The sequence below is a fragment of the Tamandua tetradactyla genome, chromosome 3 (genome assembly GCF_023851605.1).
Source record: "Tamandua tetradactyla isolate mTamTet1 chromosome 3, mTamTet1.pri, whole genome shotgun sequence".
Classification (NCBI taxonomy): Eukaryota; Metazoa; Chordata; class Mammalia; order Pilosa; family Myrmecophagidae; genus Tamandua; species Tamandua tetradactyla.
Window position 1 is genome coordinate 127,283,271 of NC_135329.1, and position 19,631 is coordinate 127,302,901.

The window sequence follows — 19,631 nt, forward strand, 5'->3', positions numbered from 1 at the left end:
GATTCAGCCACTCATGCCACTGGCCTGACAAAAGAAGAGCCAGGCTTATTTCTGTTCATAAATGTTATTTACATTGGTCTCTACTGTTTTGTTTTGTTTTTACACGCAGTATCTGACATTCATCCAAAAATTATAAGACATACAAAAAATCAGGTAAAAATAACTCCGTGTCAAGAGGTGATTTGGTCAATAGAGCAGACCCAGAGATCGCCCGGATGTTGGGAACTATCTGGAAATGTCAATACATTAGAGAATTTTGTAGAAAATTATGGACGCATGCATGAAAAGATGAAGAATTTGGTGAGAGATGGAAACTTAAAAAAAAAGACAAGTGAAATGCCAAAGATAAAAAGGTAAGTTTCAGAGATGAGGAATTTTTTGAATGAGCTTACATGTAGATGGGACAAAACAGGGAGAGAAAAAGAAAAGATGAAGTAGAACATTCTTTAAAAGAAAGTATTTAGATGTAAATTGCAAAGAAAAAAGAGTTAAACAAAAGAGCAGTTTGTGAGCTATGAGACAATATTAAACAGTCTAACAATTAAAATGAAGAAGATATACTTGAAGAGCTAATGGGGTAAAATTTTTCAAAAGTGATGAAAGACAAGTTACAAATACAACTGGCTCAGAGAACTTCAAGCAGGATAGATATAAAGAAAGGGACAACTAGGCACTTCATAGCCACACTGATGAACACCAGAGATGAGAAAAAATCTTGAGGACAAGCCAGTGATAAAAAGAAAAATTGCATGAAGTGGAACAAAGTTAAGAATAGAAACACATTTCTTATTAAAAGCTATGCAAACTAGCAGGTAATGGAGCAGCATTTGTCCTAAAAGCATCTGTAAGAACAGATACCAAACTCTTAACCTGTAGTTCTCTGAGGAAGGAAGTACTTTGGCAGGCTGGTAGAGAGGAGTTCATGGTAAAAGGAGTTGTCTTAGTTTGCAAGTCCTGTTAGCTATGATAGATGCCACATAATGGGTTGGCTTGAACGAGGGGAACTGATTGTTTAATTATTTTGGAGGCTGAAGTTCCAAAATCAAGATGTTGACAGGCTGTACTTTCTCCCAGAGTCTATAGTGTTTTGGTGCTGACTTGCCACAGTCCTCAGGGTCCCTTAGCTTGCGTATCTGCCTTTGTCATATGTTCCTCTGTCTCCTTGATTTTTTCTGGTAGCACTAACTTCTGGTTTTCAAGATGTTGTCTTTAGTTAAGGTGTGGCATCCTTTGTGAATAGGATCATTGAAGATCTTATTTATAAATGGATTCACAATCACAGGATTCAGTCCCCAACAGAAAAATTGTGCTTTGTCCTTTTTGTTTGATTTCTAAGGATGAGATTTTATTAATATATGTTTAAAGTTTAGTTGCAAATGAAACAGAAATAACAAACTACTAATAAAGAGTGATGATTTAAGAGTCAACTTGCCAAGTTGTAACATATTAAAGGACAGCATTTAAGAACTTTATTTTTGTTTCAATCTCACTGCTGTGAGACATTAAAGTCTATTTGGCTTTTTCTTTTTTTCAGGAAATTTTAAGGTAAATGACAAAAATTAACTTATTTTTCTTAGCAGATATTTTTACTATAAGAGCTAATTAAATTATATGGAAAATCATGAAATGTGATTCACAAACATCTAAATTGTAGAAAATGAAAACAAATAAGATACATTTGTTTGCTGGGTTTTAAAATATACACATCTGTACATTTCAAAAAAAAAAAAAGGAAAATGTAAATCCTAAATGAGAACAAATTTTATAAGGTTATTTGAATTCCAGAAAGTGTTCCCTCTTCAAACTTTTTATTCAAATGCCAGGGATTTGAATTCCTAGTGCCTACAAATATATCCAAAGTGGCTAAGCCAGCTTCTGAACATTACCTTCCTATTGCCTTCTGAAATGTAAAACCCTAGCCAGCTCTGCAGAGCACACTGGATGTGAAGTCAAGCGAGTCTTTGTTGACATCCAGTCTGTCTGGCATCTGACATTAGCATTACTAAGTACCTAATTGCTAAGTGCTACCCATTCAGATATTGTACTACCATATCATTCCTGGAGCTGGCAACCATTTCATTTTGAAGGAAAACAATAAAAAGCATTTTGAATTGTGGAATTGTAACCCATGCCACACTCTGAAATGTATTCTAAAACTGATTGTTGTGATGTACTTGAAATTTATTACTCTTTTGCATGTTATTTTTTACGAACAAGAGAAAAATACAGAGGAAGGAGAATAACAGAGAACATAGGATTTAGCAAATGAGTATGACTGCTGAATCATTATATTGCTATTTCTTTTGGTCTCCAGTGTCTTGGAGCAGCTAGAGAAGAAACAAAAAAATGTGGAACTGTAACCCATACCATCTGTTCTAGAACTACTTGTTAAAATATACTTGAGAATTTATTGCTTTTTTGTATATATGTTATATTTCACAATTTTAAAAAGTTTAAAAAGATAAAAAACATATTTTATAGAATGTAGGTTGTAAGGTATAATGAAACATATATTTGACTGCATAAATGAACTTATTTCAGGAAAATATATGTTTACATATGTATACACACACTATGTATCCACACAGATATACATATCAGCAAATAATTTAGTTTAGAGGAAATAAAAGATGTTAAATATTGATGGAGAAGGTTGCAATCTAGCATTGTAGAATAAAATGTGAAATTAAAAAAATAATGCACGTGATGTGGTTTCTCTAAAATTCTTCTATTACATGGATGTGTGCACACACTGAGAAACTGTCAGGATTGCAGGCTGTAAGGTTGAATGAAGGTACAGAAGAACATGCCTGGACAGGTCCTATGGAGACTGATCAAAAAGGCTGATCAAAACAGGGGCAGGCCATAGTTTAGTCGAAGAGACCACTTCTAGTCCTTGTAGTAGATGAGAGAGGCACATAAGAAAAAGACACTGGAAACATCTGGAAGCCATTTTAACTTTCTGAGAATTGTGTGAAGTGGCTGAAACAACATTTGAGTAGGACCGTTGAGTGAGTTTCTTTCTATCTTCAGGATTTCTTTGCTGCACAATTATTTCTCTATACTTAAATCCCTAACAGAATAAACCCATTTTATTTAAAAGTAATCCAATTCTTTTCAAAGGTAAATGTGAAAAATTATATGATCAGTTTTGTTCTGTAATTGTTCATTACCCCTTCTTTGAATTGCAGAGGTAAAGTATAAGCTCTAAATCTGGGAGACAGAGTTGACACAATGCCAGTTTTTCATAAAAAAATAAAGAGGAAAGAAAGAAATAAAGAAAAACAAAGAAAGAGGGAAAGAAAGAGAGTGAGAGAGGGAGGGAAGGAAAGAAAAGAAGACATGGGAGTGGACTGGGACATGTATATCTACTCTGTGTAAGTTTCTTCAACCTTGGAGCCCTCTTGGGACTGTATGAAATTTAGTTTTAATCTGGAATAGAAGTAAAAGGATGAACAAGATGCCCTTTCAATATCCTCTCCATTTCTGTGAATAGCTTTTGATTCTATCTCAACATTCTTTAAGGAAAATCTATTCTTCCCTAAAGACATCTTAAATTGCATATTTTGAGATCCCAACTTTTGCAAGTTCATACATAAGTATATACCCTAAAAAGATGTAATTAAAATTAATCATCCTCCAAAATAGTTGCTTGCTCAGTACAAAAATCTCATGTGTTATTGTATTAGTTAATTGCATCTGCAATGTCAATGCACTTCCCAGTGATTGTGCTTTTTTTTTTTTTTTGCAGATGGGGAAATGGGATTTCTTTAGAAAACATTGCCCTGTGCTCTCAGTGGCATTTTTGGGCAAAGGCAAATGTCATAACCCAAAGGCCTCCAACAAAAGTATGCATTGCATAGAGACTCTGCCACTGAAGAAATATGGCACTACGAAGTGCCAAGAAAAAATTCAGCATCCAAGTCTGAGTGTGGATTGTTTAATTTCATTGTGTATGAAACATGCCTATCAGAAGCCTCTCAGTGCATGCATGCATTTCACTATGAAAACAAACTCATTCCTTACACCTACCACTCCTTCTGAAGCAAAAGAAAAATAAACAGCAAAATTAAATAATAGAATAAAATTAATAGAACTCTAAATCTTCCACAGACACTTACCTACTCTTATTCATTTATTTATTTAGCAATTATCTATGGAGAAAAAGTGCCACACTAGGTGCTATGAGACTGCAAAGAATTTTAAGAGCCAGAAGTCAGAGTATAGGTTGAGAGATAAAACATATGGGTACATTGGAAAAGCACATGGAATTAGAATTCGACAGGTTGCAGAGCAAGTGATCCTTGGCAAGTGATTACCTTTGCAATTTGCTGCTGGAAATTCACACATCTTTTCAGAAGTTTCCTTATTTCTGCACAAAATTGGAATCATAATAAAGCAACTCCTTGCTCATAAGGTTTTCCTGGGGCCCGTATTAGATAATACAGCTGATATTTTTCTGTGACCAGTAGTTATTGGAGACCGTAACATCCCGAGGATGAAGTGATAGCCTGCTACAGGGGCAGAGGAAGGAGAAATCACCTCAGGTCAGACTGATCATCAGTAGCTTCTGAAAGAACTAAGATTTGAATTGAAACTTTAAGGACAAGATCCTTTCCCACTTTCTGTTTATTACAAGTATCCCTCCTACTGTAAAATGCCAAAAATTGGAAATTAGAGAATAAAGACACAAGTCTCATAAAATATTATATTAGTCTATTTCCCCTATATTCTCCTACTTTTTTCCCCACAGATACAATTTTCAGGAAATTTTAAAATCATAGTGATCATACAATTGTTATCCTAGTTTTCAGTTATCCCTGTTATATAGACTTTTTCATAGCATTGCTTAATCTGGATAAAGAAATGGGCAAGATTTTAACAAATGTGTATTAGGTTAATTACAATTAGCTAGTATAAGAAGGATCAGTCCTCCTTCTTCCCAGTCTTGGTGGCTCAACAAAATAAGAGTTTGTCTTGTTTTTCACTCACTTCCCAGTCGCCTGGTAGTCAGGCAGCTCTGATTGACAGGCTTTGCAAAAACAATAGATATTGATAATAAAATGAAGCATCATCTCTCTTGCCATTTTGAGCATAGTCAGTTGGCAAAACCCTAACCTGCTTAAATCTAATTCTCTGACCTTTAATGTTTCCTGGCAGTCATGCTACGTTTCTCTAATTCATTAACTTTCCCAGGTAATTATTTCAAACCTTTTCTCCAAATCTATAATGCCCCTTCACCTATCCTCATTCTCAGCTGATGCCCTTGTTTTCATTTGACTGAGGAAACTGAAGCAATCAGAAAAGGATGTCTATTCGTAACACCACAGTCACTCACCTAGGGCTTCTGGACCCATACATTCTGTACCCCTTCCCTTGCTGAAGATAAACTATGCATGCTCCTATATAAGGTCTATTTCTCCAGCCTGCATTGCTTCTTCTCTACTACTCAAGGACACTGCCCCAGCAATTTTCCCTCTAACATTCTATTTTATTTATTTCCTCCTCTCTACTAGATAATATATATCCAAATAATGCTTTTATTTCTTCCACTTAAAGAAAATTCTCCTTACCTAGTTATGCCTGCCCCATTATACCATTTCATTGCTCCTCTTAGTAGCAAAACTCTACAAATAGATGTCTACACTCATTATCACTAATCCACTTCTTTGTATTTTTGCTAAAACTTACTCCAATCAGTCTCATCCACACCAATATCCCCAAACATTCTTAATGGTTAATCTCATGATCAATTCTCTGTCCTCACCCTACTTTATCTGTCAACACTGTTCAACACAAGTAATTACACTCATCCTTGAAACACTTTGTTCAAACCTTTTCCTGAACAGTTAGATCGTATTCCTACTCTGCCCAAACACTCAGTGATGACTCATTTCACTCAAACCAAATTGTAAGTTATGTTATAGTTATGTTCAGGTGTCTGCTTGGCCAGTTATGATGACACTTAGTTCTGTTTCTGTGGACTTAAATCATCAGTATATGACATTTATCTATGGCTGATAACAGTTCTGGTAGGCTCAGGGGGATGCCTTCCACAATGAATGAGGTTCAATTTAATTAGCTGTAGGCTTAAAAGAGAGAGGTTGGAAGAGTTCAGCAGCTCAGCATACCTCATCTCAGCACTCGCAGCTCAGCCCAAATGCTTGGAGATGCAGAAAACAATCACCCCCAGGGAAGGCTTTTGGAACCCAGAAGCCTGGAGAAAAGACCAGCAGACATCACAGTGTGCTTTCCCATGTAACCGAGAAACTCAGATGAGAGCTAGCTGCCTTAATCTCTAACTACATAAATCCCCTTATTAAAAGCCAATCCATCTGTGGTATGTTGCATTCTGGCAGGTTTAGCATACTAAAACACCTACAAAATCTGACCTTGGAATACCTCTGACATAATTTCCCTCTATTCTCTCCTGTTTCATTCATTTCTACACACACTGGCAACTTTGCTCTTTCTTGACCACAGCCATCATACCCTTCTGCTTCTAGGTCTTTGCATGGGTTTTCATCTGCCTACTTTCTGATCCCAGGTATTTTACTTCTCAGCTGCTTGCCTCCTCACTTAAAATTCGCTTATTTAGTGTGGCCTTTCCTGAGCAGCTTATTAACAATTGCAAACACCTTTGTTTTACTTCTCTTCTTAGCTCTTATTCTATAAAATGCTATATAATTTACTTACTATTATGTTTATTTTCTCTCTCTCTTCACAAGAATATAAACTCTATACAGGCTGGTATTTTTGCCTGTTCAGTTCACTTCTGCATCTCCAGTGCTTGGGTCTTTTATATGCCTATTGAATATTAGGAGATAAGACTGAAAAGAAAGGTTGAATGTCAGAATTTACCCATTAAATGTTTTCAAGCAAGAGAGGAGCATGATCAAAGTATGGTTTTTAGGGAAAATAAAGATATGATGGTGTGCTGAATCATAGAAAATGGGCACAAATGGAATTAGGGAGATTAATTACACTATTAAAATTGCTCAGGCACAGAACAATAAAAAATGCAGAAAAGCCTATATTAATGTATGGTCAGTTAGAAAAGGAAGGAAAGTGAGAAAGCAATAGACATCATGAAGAAAATCAGTAATATTTGTTAGCTGTGCATATGGTATAAAAATAAGAATGAATTTTGGAGACAGGAGAGTCAGGATGAAGAATGGTTTTGCAGTCAATAAAAAGAATAAAGACAATAAAAATAATTATATTTTCATACTTTAAGGTAAAGCAGAAAGATCTAGTTGAGCTGTATAGCATACCAGCCATAGGTGCGGGACTGGAGAGAAGAAAAAATAGCAGGGCTGGAAATGAGCCCTTCAGGGGGAGTCCCCTAATAAATGCTGTGAGTTTATGATTTAGAGTCATTAAGAGGGTGGCAAAAATTAAATATTTATTTTCCTACAGCAATCTAAGTTAGGTCTTCAGCCCCTAGTTGTGCTCAGGTAGCCTCAGTTTTCTCTTGCTGGGGCCCTGCCAGGCCCTTCTCCTAGACATTGTCTGTACTCACAGCTCTTCTGTCAATCTTTGCCCCTTTGAACATGCAACTTTTCTATGAAGCTTACAGTCTTCCAAGAGAGACAGTGCATATTGGGTCCTCTTTGTTGGCCTGGGGATGTGTTAGTCATTCTGCCCTGTCGTGAGACCCTAGAACAGAGAACAGCAGTAAGTGTAAAGCCCCAGGTCCCTCACAGCCACCGAGGGCTTTCCTGCTCTGCTCCACCATTTTTCTGTAGCCATCTCCTCATCAATTACTTCTCTGCATTCTGGAAAAAGTGTCACCTCTGTCTCCTTTCCAGTGTATTATTTTCAAATAAACTTAGTTTTTATTCCTTCAGGCCTCTTGACATTTCAAGGCAAACCTTTTAGAAAATTTAAAACACTTTGTCTCTCTCAGGAGCATGGTTCCTACAATTGAAAGCTTTGAATTGGAAACAGTGTTTCCGTTATGGACTCTTAAAAAATCCATTCAAATCCTCAATTGACTCCTTGGTTCCAGGTGACATTTACCCTCCCCTTCGGGTAAGGAGGGATGACTCTGGGAGTAGAAGAAAAACACAGGGGCGAGAGAAATCTTGACACCAGCTCTGAATGTTGCTCCATTACACCAGCATTCATTTATTCATTCTTTCCTTTAATTTGTCTCTTCAAGGATGTTTTCCTTATGGCCCTCCAGTTTTTTGAAATTGTCCATTCTTTTCTTATCTAAATTAAAATCCCTGGACCACATTCTGTGTAGTATGAGAAGACCAGCCCCCTTCTCAATGACTCAGCTTGTGTTTAACAGGTTTCATTTTCCAGGTCACTTCTTGCTCTATTTTCCTGTTCCCATGTCATTCTTGTGTCCATAGTTCTTACCCCTTGCTGCTGTTTGCTTTTGTCTGTCCTATATTTTTCAGCCAAGGGTGAAATATCACTGTTCTCCCTTAATTCTCCAAATAAATCCTGTCTGATATGATAATAGCTGTTATAGTAAGTTTGAAGCTAATTCAATGAAAGTGATGGAGAGAGAAATTTTAGCATTGTGTAGAATAGGAAACAACTTGAGGCTGAATATTAGAGATCAATTGTCTTAAACAAATATTGACCATTGTCCGTAACGAAGTGGCCATTTTCCATAAAGAATTTCTCCTTTGTCTTATCCCTCTTTAGGCTCTGGTTTATTAATATATTCTCAAGTTTCTTCTTCTGAAGATGACGTTTTTTTATCCCTCTCTCATTTTCTTTAACTTTTTATTTTGAAATAATTTCAAACTCATAGGCAATTGAAAAACCGACACAAACTCCATATGGAGAACTCTGACATCCAGATACTCAGATCTGCCAGCTTTAACATTTTGTCACCTTGGCCACATCATTTCTATCTCTACCTACCTACCTACCTACCTACCTACCTACCTACCTACCTACCTACCTACCTACCTACCTACCTATCTTTATCTATCATCTTCTGAGCATTTGAGAGGAGTTGCACACATCATATTCCTTGAACATAAAATACGTTCAGATACATTTTGTACAAATAATAATATTCACTTATTTTAATCACATTAAGTTTAAGAAATTTAACATTGACATAAACCTTACATTTTATATTCCAACTTTTATCATGGCCCAATAATGTCCTTTTGAGCCTTTTATCCTCCATTCTTAGTTCCCATCCAGTACCATGTATTGCATTTAATTGTCATTATCTCTTTGGTTTGCTTTTCTTTTTTTAATTGTAGAAACATATATACAACATAAATCTTCCCATCCCAGCCATTCCCATGCATGGCATTCAGTGTGATTAGTAACATCCCCAATGTTGCAGTACCCTTACCATCACCCATTTCTAGGACCCCAAACAGAAACCTACACTCATTTTACATTAAGACCCCAATGTCCCTATCCCCACCTCTGGTAATCTCTGTGCTACTTTCTGTAGAGTTTGCAGGTTCTCTGAAAGTTTCTTTGTGGTTTCCATGAAGTTTGTATTTAACATTCTAAACCTATTACAGTCTCATTTGTTTTGATACCAACTTAATTTCCATGGCATACATAAACTATGTTCTTTTTTTTTAAGCTATGGATATTTGATGTAATACATAGAGCAACCAAAAAAAATCTGTACAAGGACATATACTCCAAAACACTATAAAAAATCAAAGTATACTTTTTTAAAATGCTTAGGTAGCCCACAAGAAATTATGTTCTTATATCCCTTCATCCCTGCACCTTTCTGTAGTTCTTGTCACAAATTACATATTTATGTATGATGAATCCAAAGCCATTGATTCATCATTATATTTCGTGCATTAGCCTTTTAGACCTGCAGTAAGGAAAAAGTGGAGTTTCAAATAAAAAAATGCAATAGTACTCTATTTGTATTTATCTATGCTATACTATTATCTTTACCAGAGATCTTTATTTTTTCTTGCCTACTTCAGCCACTTGTCTGGTGTCCTTTCCTTGCAAACTGCAGGACTCCTTTTAGCACCTATTATAGGGCTGGTCTAACTTTCATTTATTTGGAAATATTTTAACTCCTCCCTTATTTTAAAAGACAATTTCACTGGATACAGAAATCTTGGGTGGTGTTTTTTTTCCAGCCTTCTTGCTTCCATGATTTCCTGTGCGAAATCAGCCTTTACTTTTATCAAGGCTCACTGGTAAATGACACATTGTTTTTCTTTTGTGGCTTTCAGAATTATGTTTTTTAATCTTTGCTACTCAGCAGTTAACATGACATGGTGTGGGCTTGTTTGGGTTTATCCTGTTTGGAGTTTGTTGAGCCTCTTGTGTGTGTGTATGTATATATATATGTATGTATATATATGCCTTTTGTTAAATTTGAGAAGTTAGCCATTATTTCTTTGAATATTCTCTTTGCCCCTTTCCTTCTATCTTTTCCTTCTGGGACTTTCACAATTTGTGTGGTGTCCATGGGTTCCTCAGGATCTATTCATTGTCTTCATTCTTTTTTCTTTCTGCTCTTCAGACTGATAATTTCAATGGTCTTATCTGCAAACTCACTGATTCTTTATTCTGCAAGCTCCGATCTGCTGTAAAACTCCTCTAAGGAATTTTCGGTTTCTTTTCTGAGGTCTTTAGCTCTGTTTCATTCCTTTTCATAATGTCCATCTCTCTACTGATATGCATTTTGTGTTCATCTATGGTTTTCCTTTAGTTTTTTTTTTTCCATGTTTTCCTTTAGCTCTTTGAGCATATTTAGGACCACTTTTTTAAAAGGTCTTAGTCTGTAACGTATCAGTCTGATCCTCCTGATTGATGATTTCAAATGCTTTAATCATCTTCACCTGGGCCATTGCTTCCTGTTCCTTTGTATGTTTTGTAATTTTTTATTGAAACTTGGACATTTTAATGTGTTATCAGTTGAATTTAAACTCTGAGGCATCTGTTCCTTAAAATTGTATCCATCTAGTATTACGATAGAGCTTGAATTCCAAGAGGTATCATCAACAACAAAAAAAGATAAAAGAGAACACCTTTCCCAGACTTTTCAGATTAATCTGTACATGTGTTTTCCTTCAGAGTTTAGCCATACAGTGAATTTAGACAAGCATAGACATCCCTGGTCTTTTCTGCACATGCATCTTGTCTTAGGCATGCACATTTGGCCCTTGGAATTCCCCCATTTATGAATGCCCATTTTCTCTAGCAAATAGTTTCCTCATTGTCCCAGGTACTACACTCTATGTCTTACAGGCAACAGTCCCTTGCCCCAGGCTGCTACTAGACTGCTCTCCAGCAGTGTTCCATAGGGAGGATTCTCCATGCAGGATAATTTCTCAGATGGCAGATACCTCAGAAGACTACCAGACAGACTAGGCCCAACATACATGTTCCTGGTATATTTACAAGGGTTATTCTGCTCCCTGTGGAACTAAGACCAGGGTGCCATGAGATCCTACAGCTTTTAAGTAGCCTTTTAACTATTTTCTAGAACCTTGAGAAAGATGTTTGTCCAGCTTTGCTGGATGGAGCCTTGTAGCTTCTCACTTTGCCAGTTGATCAGGGCAGCCCCCTCACTCAAATTTTATCGAGTCTCAGAGTTCCCAAATCCTTATCTAACCCATTCACAAGTGAAAATGCAAAAGTTCTGTGTCCTTTACTTCCTCCATCTTTTTAGCACAATTTTTAGGCTTTATATATTGCTACAATAAAAGTTGTTTAAAAATAGGTCTGTACAACACAAACACTGAATGCTATTGTGAATGATGGAATGTAATTAATAGTACAATTATAAAAATATTCTTTCATGAATTGTAACAAATGTACCACACTAATGCAAGGTGTTCATAATAGAATGGTATATGGAAACACTTTATTTTATGCATGATTTTTCTATAACCCTACAACATCTGTAAGAAAAAAAAACTGTTTCTTGTAGGCTATCTATGCATAGGAATGTGATTATTTAATTTGATAAACAAAACAGCAATTATCTATCTGATTAAAATTCTACCTTATACTTAGATCAATATTAAACTACCTATATTCCCTCCATATGAATACACAAACACACACACACACACATACACACAAATAATAAAATGTTTTTCTTTATTAATTCAAGTACTGTGGAATATTAAAGCAAGGTATAAAATGTTCCTCTCCTGAAGGAGCAATAGCCAAGTAAAGGAATTGGACATATTAGCAAATAATTAGACTTTAGTGTGGTAGTTAGGTTCAGGTGTCAACTTGGCCAGGTGAAGGTGCCTAGTTCTGTTGCTGTGTACATGAGCCAATGGCATGTGAAGCTCATCTGTCACTGGATTACATCTGTGGTGGGCTAGGGGGCGTGCCTACTGCAATGAATGATGCTTGATTTAATTGGCTGGATGCTTGAATGAGAGAGCTCAATGGAGCACAGCCCAAGCAGCTCAGCATACCTCAACTCAGCCCTCGCAGCTTAGCCCGGACCTTTGGAAATGCAGAAAGGAATCACCCTGGGGAAAGCTGTTGGAACCCAGAAGCCTGGAGAGAAGGCCAGCAGAGACCACCTCGTCCTTCCCGTGAAAGTTAGCTGCTTTTCCTCTGAAGAACTATATATTTTTAATTAAATAAATCCCCTTTTATTAAAAACCAATCCAATTCTGGTGTGTTGCATTCTGACAGTTTTGGCAGACTAGAACAATAAGTAATAAAGGAATATCAAAAGCTACTTTTGGATCATAGAGAAGAGAATTTGTATTTGTGCCAGGGCTGAGAAGAGAGGAGGCAAGGTGCGCTTCTCTTGTGGAGTGCTGTGGAAAGTGATTCCTGTAGGATGAAGAGTTTCTCCATGATCACTGAATCCTTAGGAATGAATGAGGTCTCCAAAGGATCAAATTCATGTTAACTGAAGATCTGGAGTTAAGAATTGAATTCCTGTCATGTGAAACTGGGCAAAGATTTCTGAGTTTGGAAAATATCTCTTACTTATGGGAACTGTAATGACATTTAAACATTTTTTGTGTGTGAAAATATCTTAACACAACAAGGCCTAGCAAATATTTCTTGGCAATTAAGAGTATGATAATATATAGGCTCTTTTTTTTTATTATAACTGAGTTTAGGTACAGAGGTTGCAAACTAATTCAGTCTTATCTGAACATAGCTGTGAAATGTCAGAGTTTCAGGAATATCAATTTATACTGTGCACTATAAAAATGGGATAACTCATGACATGATAAAGTGTAGCATCTCTTCTATTGAAATCTAATGCTTACTTATACTCAGTTGAACACATATTTTAAAAGACATTATGCAATATATTAAAAATAATGATTTGGGGCCAAATTAAGTCATAACAGCCTCAAATCAGTTTGCCCACACAGTTAATATGTTGATTAATGTCCTGTTAGGACTGAGATACTCATTTTTATCTCATTATTCAACTCAGTGTTTTCCCACAGCTATTGAATAATAATGTAATTATTGTTTTAAATTATGTTATTATTAACTTTCAAATGGTGATTCTTGATAAACAGTAGCACAAAATAAAAGACTGCTAGGAGTATGTTTGACTAAAAACCCTAAACGTATATAAAATCATTTACTATTATGTGTTTCAACTATATTTGATACTGGAAAGAAGAGGGGCAGTATTTTTAAATATTGATATCCCAGAGCCTGCATTTGTCAAATAAAATACAGTTGACAGTAATTTCGAATATTGAATTTTGTTCTAAAAATCCGTGAATATAGAAGTGTCTTCTCACATGGTCATATTTATGGATTTTTGACAGAGTGATCAACACAAAGGTCATTCACCCCAATATTGCCATATTTTCTTCTAATATCTGAAGATTCAAAAGGAACATTTCTTGGTGACCTTTACCTAAAACAAACATGACTTCAGAAACAGAGCTCTCGGATCAGATCCACACCTGTGTATTTAAATGGAATATTTTCTTCTTATATCTTGTCAGAGATATTATACAAGCAGAATCACAAAGCATTTTGAAATTCTTTAAAGATAATGTATCAATCCACTGCCTGAGTTTTATAACTAAGGTGGACCTTTTCAGAGTTAAGCTTTTGACATTATTGTTATGCAAAACAGCATTTTTATGCATTAATTCCCACACGAATACTGAGTCCTACCCAGTAATGTTATCACGTTCAATAAAAGAGAGTGCACCAGAGTTTGATGGCTGCAGTTTCTTTGTTTGATTATTAAAAAGGATAAAGTATTAAAGCATCTCCATTTATATAGAAATGTCTGTATTTTGAACAATCCTAAAAATATGCCAAGAAGCTAATAATCTGATAAATAAGCATCAGTGCTCACATTCCAGAGCAAGTGAGCCTCAAGGCTGGAAGGGCTTGAGAAAACAGGTCTCTGTACAAGAAGGCCAAGTTAGTATTCAGATATTCGGTAAGGCACTCATTTCAGGAGTGCCGAAGATACAGAACGAAGTCAGCAAAGTGCTGGTGACGTTAAAGTCCTAGAAGAGACATTTTGTATAATGCTAATCTAGCCCAAGTCTCAGAAAAATTTTCTGATTCAGCCAATATCATACAATTAGTTGGTGGTATAGTCTTTTCTATTTAGTAAGAGCTTATTCTACAACATCATGCATAGGAAAACAGCTAATGCAATCAGGTATTAAAATCAAATAGCTAAAAAAGGAATAGCAGAAGAGATCAAAGCAAATTTAATTATTGGTGCATTGGGATACAGATAAGCTAACCATATACGCTGTGCTCCAGGTCTGGTGTCCTGCCATAATTATTAATAATTCCCCCTTTATTCTCAAAATTGTCCTGGCTTGAGCACTGATTTATGTGGTCATCCTAGTTATGGTGGAAATGGTATGAAAGCTGGAATAAGCACTCTGCCTCCATCATTTACTAGCTATTTGAGCTTTGTAAGGAAAATGAACTGCATGCTATAAAATGATGGTAATAGTTTGCATTGATCACTTAAGTGATCTCTTCATCAAGTTACACGCGAAATGATCCTGTAAGATGTGTACACATTTCATACCCATTTTACAGACAAGGAATTTAGGTGTGAGGCTTGGATTCAAACTTAAGCCAACTGGCAGACTTCTAAAGCCTTTCTTCACCACAACAAAACATGACCTCCTTATATAGTATTGCCTGCCACCCATACATTATAGGTTAATGTAAGTATCAGAAGACCTAATGAATCAAAAAGGCTCTAAACTAAACAGTACTAAACTCAGGTTAATGATAATTAACTTTTCCGATATGAAACTTAATCCACAAAGTCTAATGTTTAAGAAATGTAATTTTCTTTATATTTCTATTTTTAAAATGTCTATTTTGAGCTCCCATTTCCCCTGGCTTTATATGTAAGTTTCTTCTTTTCTAAATTCCAGATGAATTTTGGGAAATTCATCTAGGACCTTCAATTGTGGGAAAAGTGGCTTCAGGGAAATATCAAGGTAGGGTACTTGGAGGCAAGCTGTATTAGAAACTGTTTGTTCTGTTTCTCGGAGAACCTTGACTAATCCACTCCTCCACCCCTGTGAGCCCAATGCAGGGTGATCGCTCAGCTTCTAACACCAGCTTCTCTCCTCTGTTCCTGCTAACCTGTGGGTACTGACACCCTGACCTTGGCTGGTCCCACTTCTACAACTCATCAGCCATTTTTAAGATGGTGCATTCACTGTGTATGTATTTTGTCAGCCTCTCCTTCTCAGTTCTGCATTCCTTCTCTGTAACGTGAAATAAATTGCTGGTATTTTTGTTATTAGGTGGCTTCTGAAAATTAATTTCAACACAACTTGCCAGAATTGTTATCAATAAGGAAGTATAATGTGAGGGGAAGAGTAAAGGACCTAGGATCAAGTCTGGGTCCTGTCATCAAACCAGTGCATGATGTCACAGGGATCACAGAGCCTCTGACCCCACATAAGAGGGCTGGTCTAGAGCGGAATTTATTAGACATGATGTTAAGTACTTTTCTCCAGTAGTTTTATAGTTACAGTGGATCACTCACTGGGAGGTACCAGTAGCCACCCTCAGAAACTGGAATTGGATCCCACAAGTGATTTCAAATGCTATAGAAGAAAAAACTTATATGATTAGGGTGGAGCAGATTTTCCTAAAGTGGTTCTACCCACCCATTCTCATGGGACTTCACATCAAGGCAATTAAAAGTCTCTTTCTCTATTAGAATGAATTTATTAGATAATGAGAAGGGTATAACTTATCAAATCATGCTTGTCATCTCATCAGTAGATCCTACCAAGAGTATGGAATATAGAAAACAACTTTGGTGAGAGTTTCTCCATGAGTCTTAAGTAACTTTGCTTTACTCTATTTCTGACGATCTGCATTATTCATAACACCTAGTTTTCAATACCTATGTAGAATAAAGTTTATATTCTTTTAAAAATTAGTTTCAAGAACATGATGCAGCCATACAGTATACAACAACAAGTTAGTTTCAAGATTTAAACTTTGAAGCAGTAAATCAATTGATATTCTCCAAATAGAGAAACATAGATTTGAGGGCCTCTCAGGTAATTCACTACCTCTAAGAAGCTGAAGAGAGGTACAGACCTTAACTGTGGCAAAGAAGAGCGAGCTGAAACTGTATTATGTCACTTATCTAGTCAATCCTTGAACAAAATTACTTTAAGTGTCTATGTGATGAGGAAAAGAAAAAAATGAAAATTGAGATTTTTAACAAAAGAGGTAGTATGTAAAAGAACTACATATTGACACGAATATTAGGTTACTTAAGAACTTCCCCATACATAATTGAACTGAAAGCAGAGCTTACATTTATTTATATGTCTATTATGTATGTTTGAAACCAGTCTAGTTTAATGTTTCATGCTCTTCAAATTAATGTACAAGCTACTGGAACATATGAGTAGTGCTGAAATGAGTTGAATTATCTGGAGTCCATCATTGAAAGAGCAGTGTATGGTCTGCTCCTTTTTATTCACCCGGAGTAGTCATGTATTTAAATACCAATCTCACTTATTACAGAAAATTTGACTTAATACTTGGGCTTTTTGCATGTACTAAAAAGGCTTATCTCTTGTTTGTGTCAGGCTGTGGACATAAGTGTCAAGAATAAAAGTCTCTTATTTTGAAATGTGTTTCTTATCTTTAGCATCTCAATCAATTTAAGGGTAATTATCTTCACTATGATATGTGAACTCCTGTTCTTATAACTTCAGGAAGTTGTCGCTTTCATTCTCCAAATGACCAAAACCTGGAAAGAGATCTTTCTAGTCTTATAATCATAGAATTAACATTGGTGTTTATATTTTGAGGGTAATGAAGAAATAATTTATCTGTTCTTCCTTTCTCCAGCTTCTTCTTTACCTCTATTAAGCATATTTCAAAAGCAATTTTCCAGCATTCTTAAGAGGAAGGTGGTGACGGGACAAGAAGGGGAGGCCAGGGCAGAATAACATGAAAGGACTTTTTTCCTGAGCTCATGTGAGTTACTGCTATCCCTGGGTAAATTCAGAAATATCTGGAGGAGACATTTTTATGAATAAGAAGAATGCAGTTAAACAAGTGGGAGCTTAAAAGTAGTGGGTCTTAATGTTAATATTACCTATATATTCCAGTCCTTGTTAAGTGTGAGGCATTGATATTAGGTAATTGTCTTAGGAAAATCATTATTTCTCCTAATTCTCACTTTTCTAAGAGATTTTTCAAGTCATCAATATACACAGTCATGCATAATATACAAACATTGCATAGTATAAAGCGTATGTGTTTACTCTAAACTGTAAAATAAAGAAAAAATAAATTAGCTAGACAAAAGTTTGGACAAATTTAGTTCCCTAGATTAAAATTTTCAGTCTTCGAGATAGGAACACTTGCATTTTTTTTTTTTTTTGAAGAAAAAAAGCTTGTCATGTAGCAATAGGTCCAAGAATGAGAAATAGGAGAGCTCTCATGTACAGTTGTAAAATGGTTAAAGAAACCTATCATAAATTAAAACATGCTTAATGAGACATAATTAGCTGAATTACCACTGGCTCCTTATAACCAGATCTAAATTGGTTATACAAAAAATTTTTGCTTTTTTGCTACAAAAGCAAAAGCAAAAATTTTTAAATTGGTATACTAAAAGAAGTTGTTTGAAAATGTTCAAAAATTTCTTTTATTAAACAGATATCATCATTTATATTCTGATTATAAAAGTAATATAGATATTTTGCTAAAATTAGGAAATAGGAAAAGTATGAAGATGAAAATTAAAATCATTCAAAATCTCACTCTTCTAAGATCATGTCTATTAATATTTTTGGTGTTTTTACTTCCAAGCCTTTTTCTTTGTGTAAATATATCTTTTTCAAAATTTTAAGATAGTTCTCTGTGCATTATCCTATTCTTGCTTTTTTTCACTTAAAATTATATTATAAACATTTCCCTAAGCCATAAAGCGTTCTTCAAATGTAAGTTTTCATTGTGACTTATTATTCCAATCTATGGTTCTGTCAAAATATATTTAAAGATTTCCATGAAGTTGACTTTTGTGTTGTTTCATACCCAGTATTATAAGTACCATAATATTTAAAATATTGTAAATACTATAAATAATATTTAAATATGCAATATTAGACATATATATTTTCTCCATATTTCTAATTTTCTTCTTTGAATGAATTCTTAGAAATGGAATTTCAGAGTAAGAGGATATGAAATTATATAGATACTGGATACAAATTCTTTCAAGAAAGTTTGTGCCAGTTTACACACTAATTTATTATAAGCATGCCTAACAAAAAACTGCACATGGTTTTAGTATTCATTTTTCCTAAATAGATTTCACGTTACATAAAGAGTTTATTATGAAATGTATACAAGTTTCCATAGATTACTTAACAAAGGGCATTTCCATGAGGAAAAGAACAAGAAATTTCTATTCCTTCCCCAAACAAACTATTCCAATTTCCCTTTAAAGTAGTCCAGTCATCCCTACTTTTCAGGTGTCAACTCTCCCTTTTTTGTTTTTTTCTTATCCCTGGAAACCTCCTCCAAAGAGGTTATATGAACTCTGAACTAAGTGCCATTCTTCTATATATACAATTCACTGTTTCTTACCACCAGGCAACATAAACTGTACTGTACTGTACATGCATCTAAACCTCAGTGTTCCTTATTAAAGAAGCCGTTTGAGATTATGGAAAGACTATGACTCTTTCTTGGGAAAAGTCTCCTCTAGCACACTGAGTGTAAACCTTCTGCATCTGCGCTTCCATAGTCAAAGGTCAATCATACCATCTCATAGGTTTATTGTAGAGAATAGAAAATGCTGAGAAAATATCTAGACCCTAATGGTATAGATATTGAATATTGTATTTTAGGAGGTATATATGAAACATATAAAAATCTAGGAATCACTTAGAACTAAAATAACCCAATCCCATTCTTGAGGTAAACCGAAAGTTTAAGATGAGTTGCATTTAGAAGGTGAAAACATAAATTGACTCAACAATTCAAAACTCCTTTACTTATATATGTTTTTTAAAGAAATCCATGGACAGGAAACCAGCACAAATTAAAATGATAACTTTTATCAGGCCAGAAATGATTTCTGACTCATGCACACTGTTCTTGTAAATATTTTTTGCCTGATTTGATAAGTTTTATACCCAAAGTTTTTCAAACTGTATGGTGATTAC

At 35.2% G+C, this 19,631-nt stretch overlaps 1 long non-coding RNA gene across 1 annotated transcript in view; it reads left to right on the top strand.

Annotated features, from left to right (window-relative positions):
• Window positions 1-4,091, top strand: part of LOC143676342 (uncharacterized) — a 71,366-nt gene extending 67,275 nt beyond the window's left edge. The window contains exons 2-3 of the long non-coding RNA XR_013172021.1: window positions 110-353; window positions 3,752-4,091. This is a non-coding gene — a long non-coding RNA (uncharacterized LOC143676342). The remainder of the gene's footprint in view (window positions 1-109; window positions 354-3,751) is intronic.
• The last annotated feature ends 15,540 nt before the right edge of the window (window positions 4,092-19,631 follow it).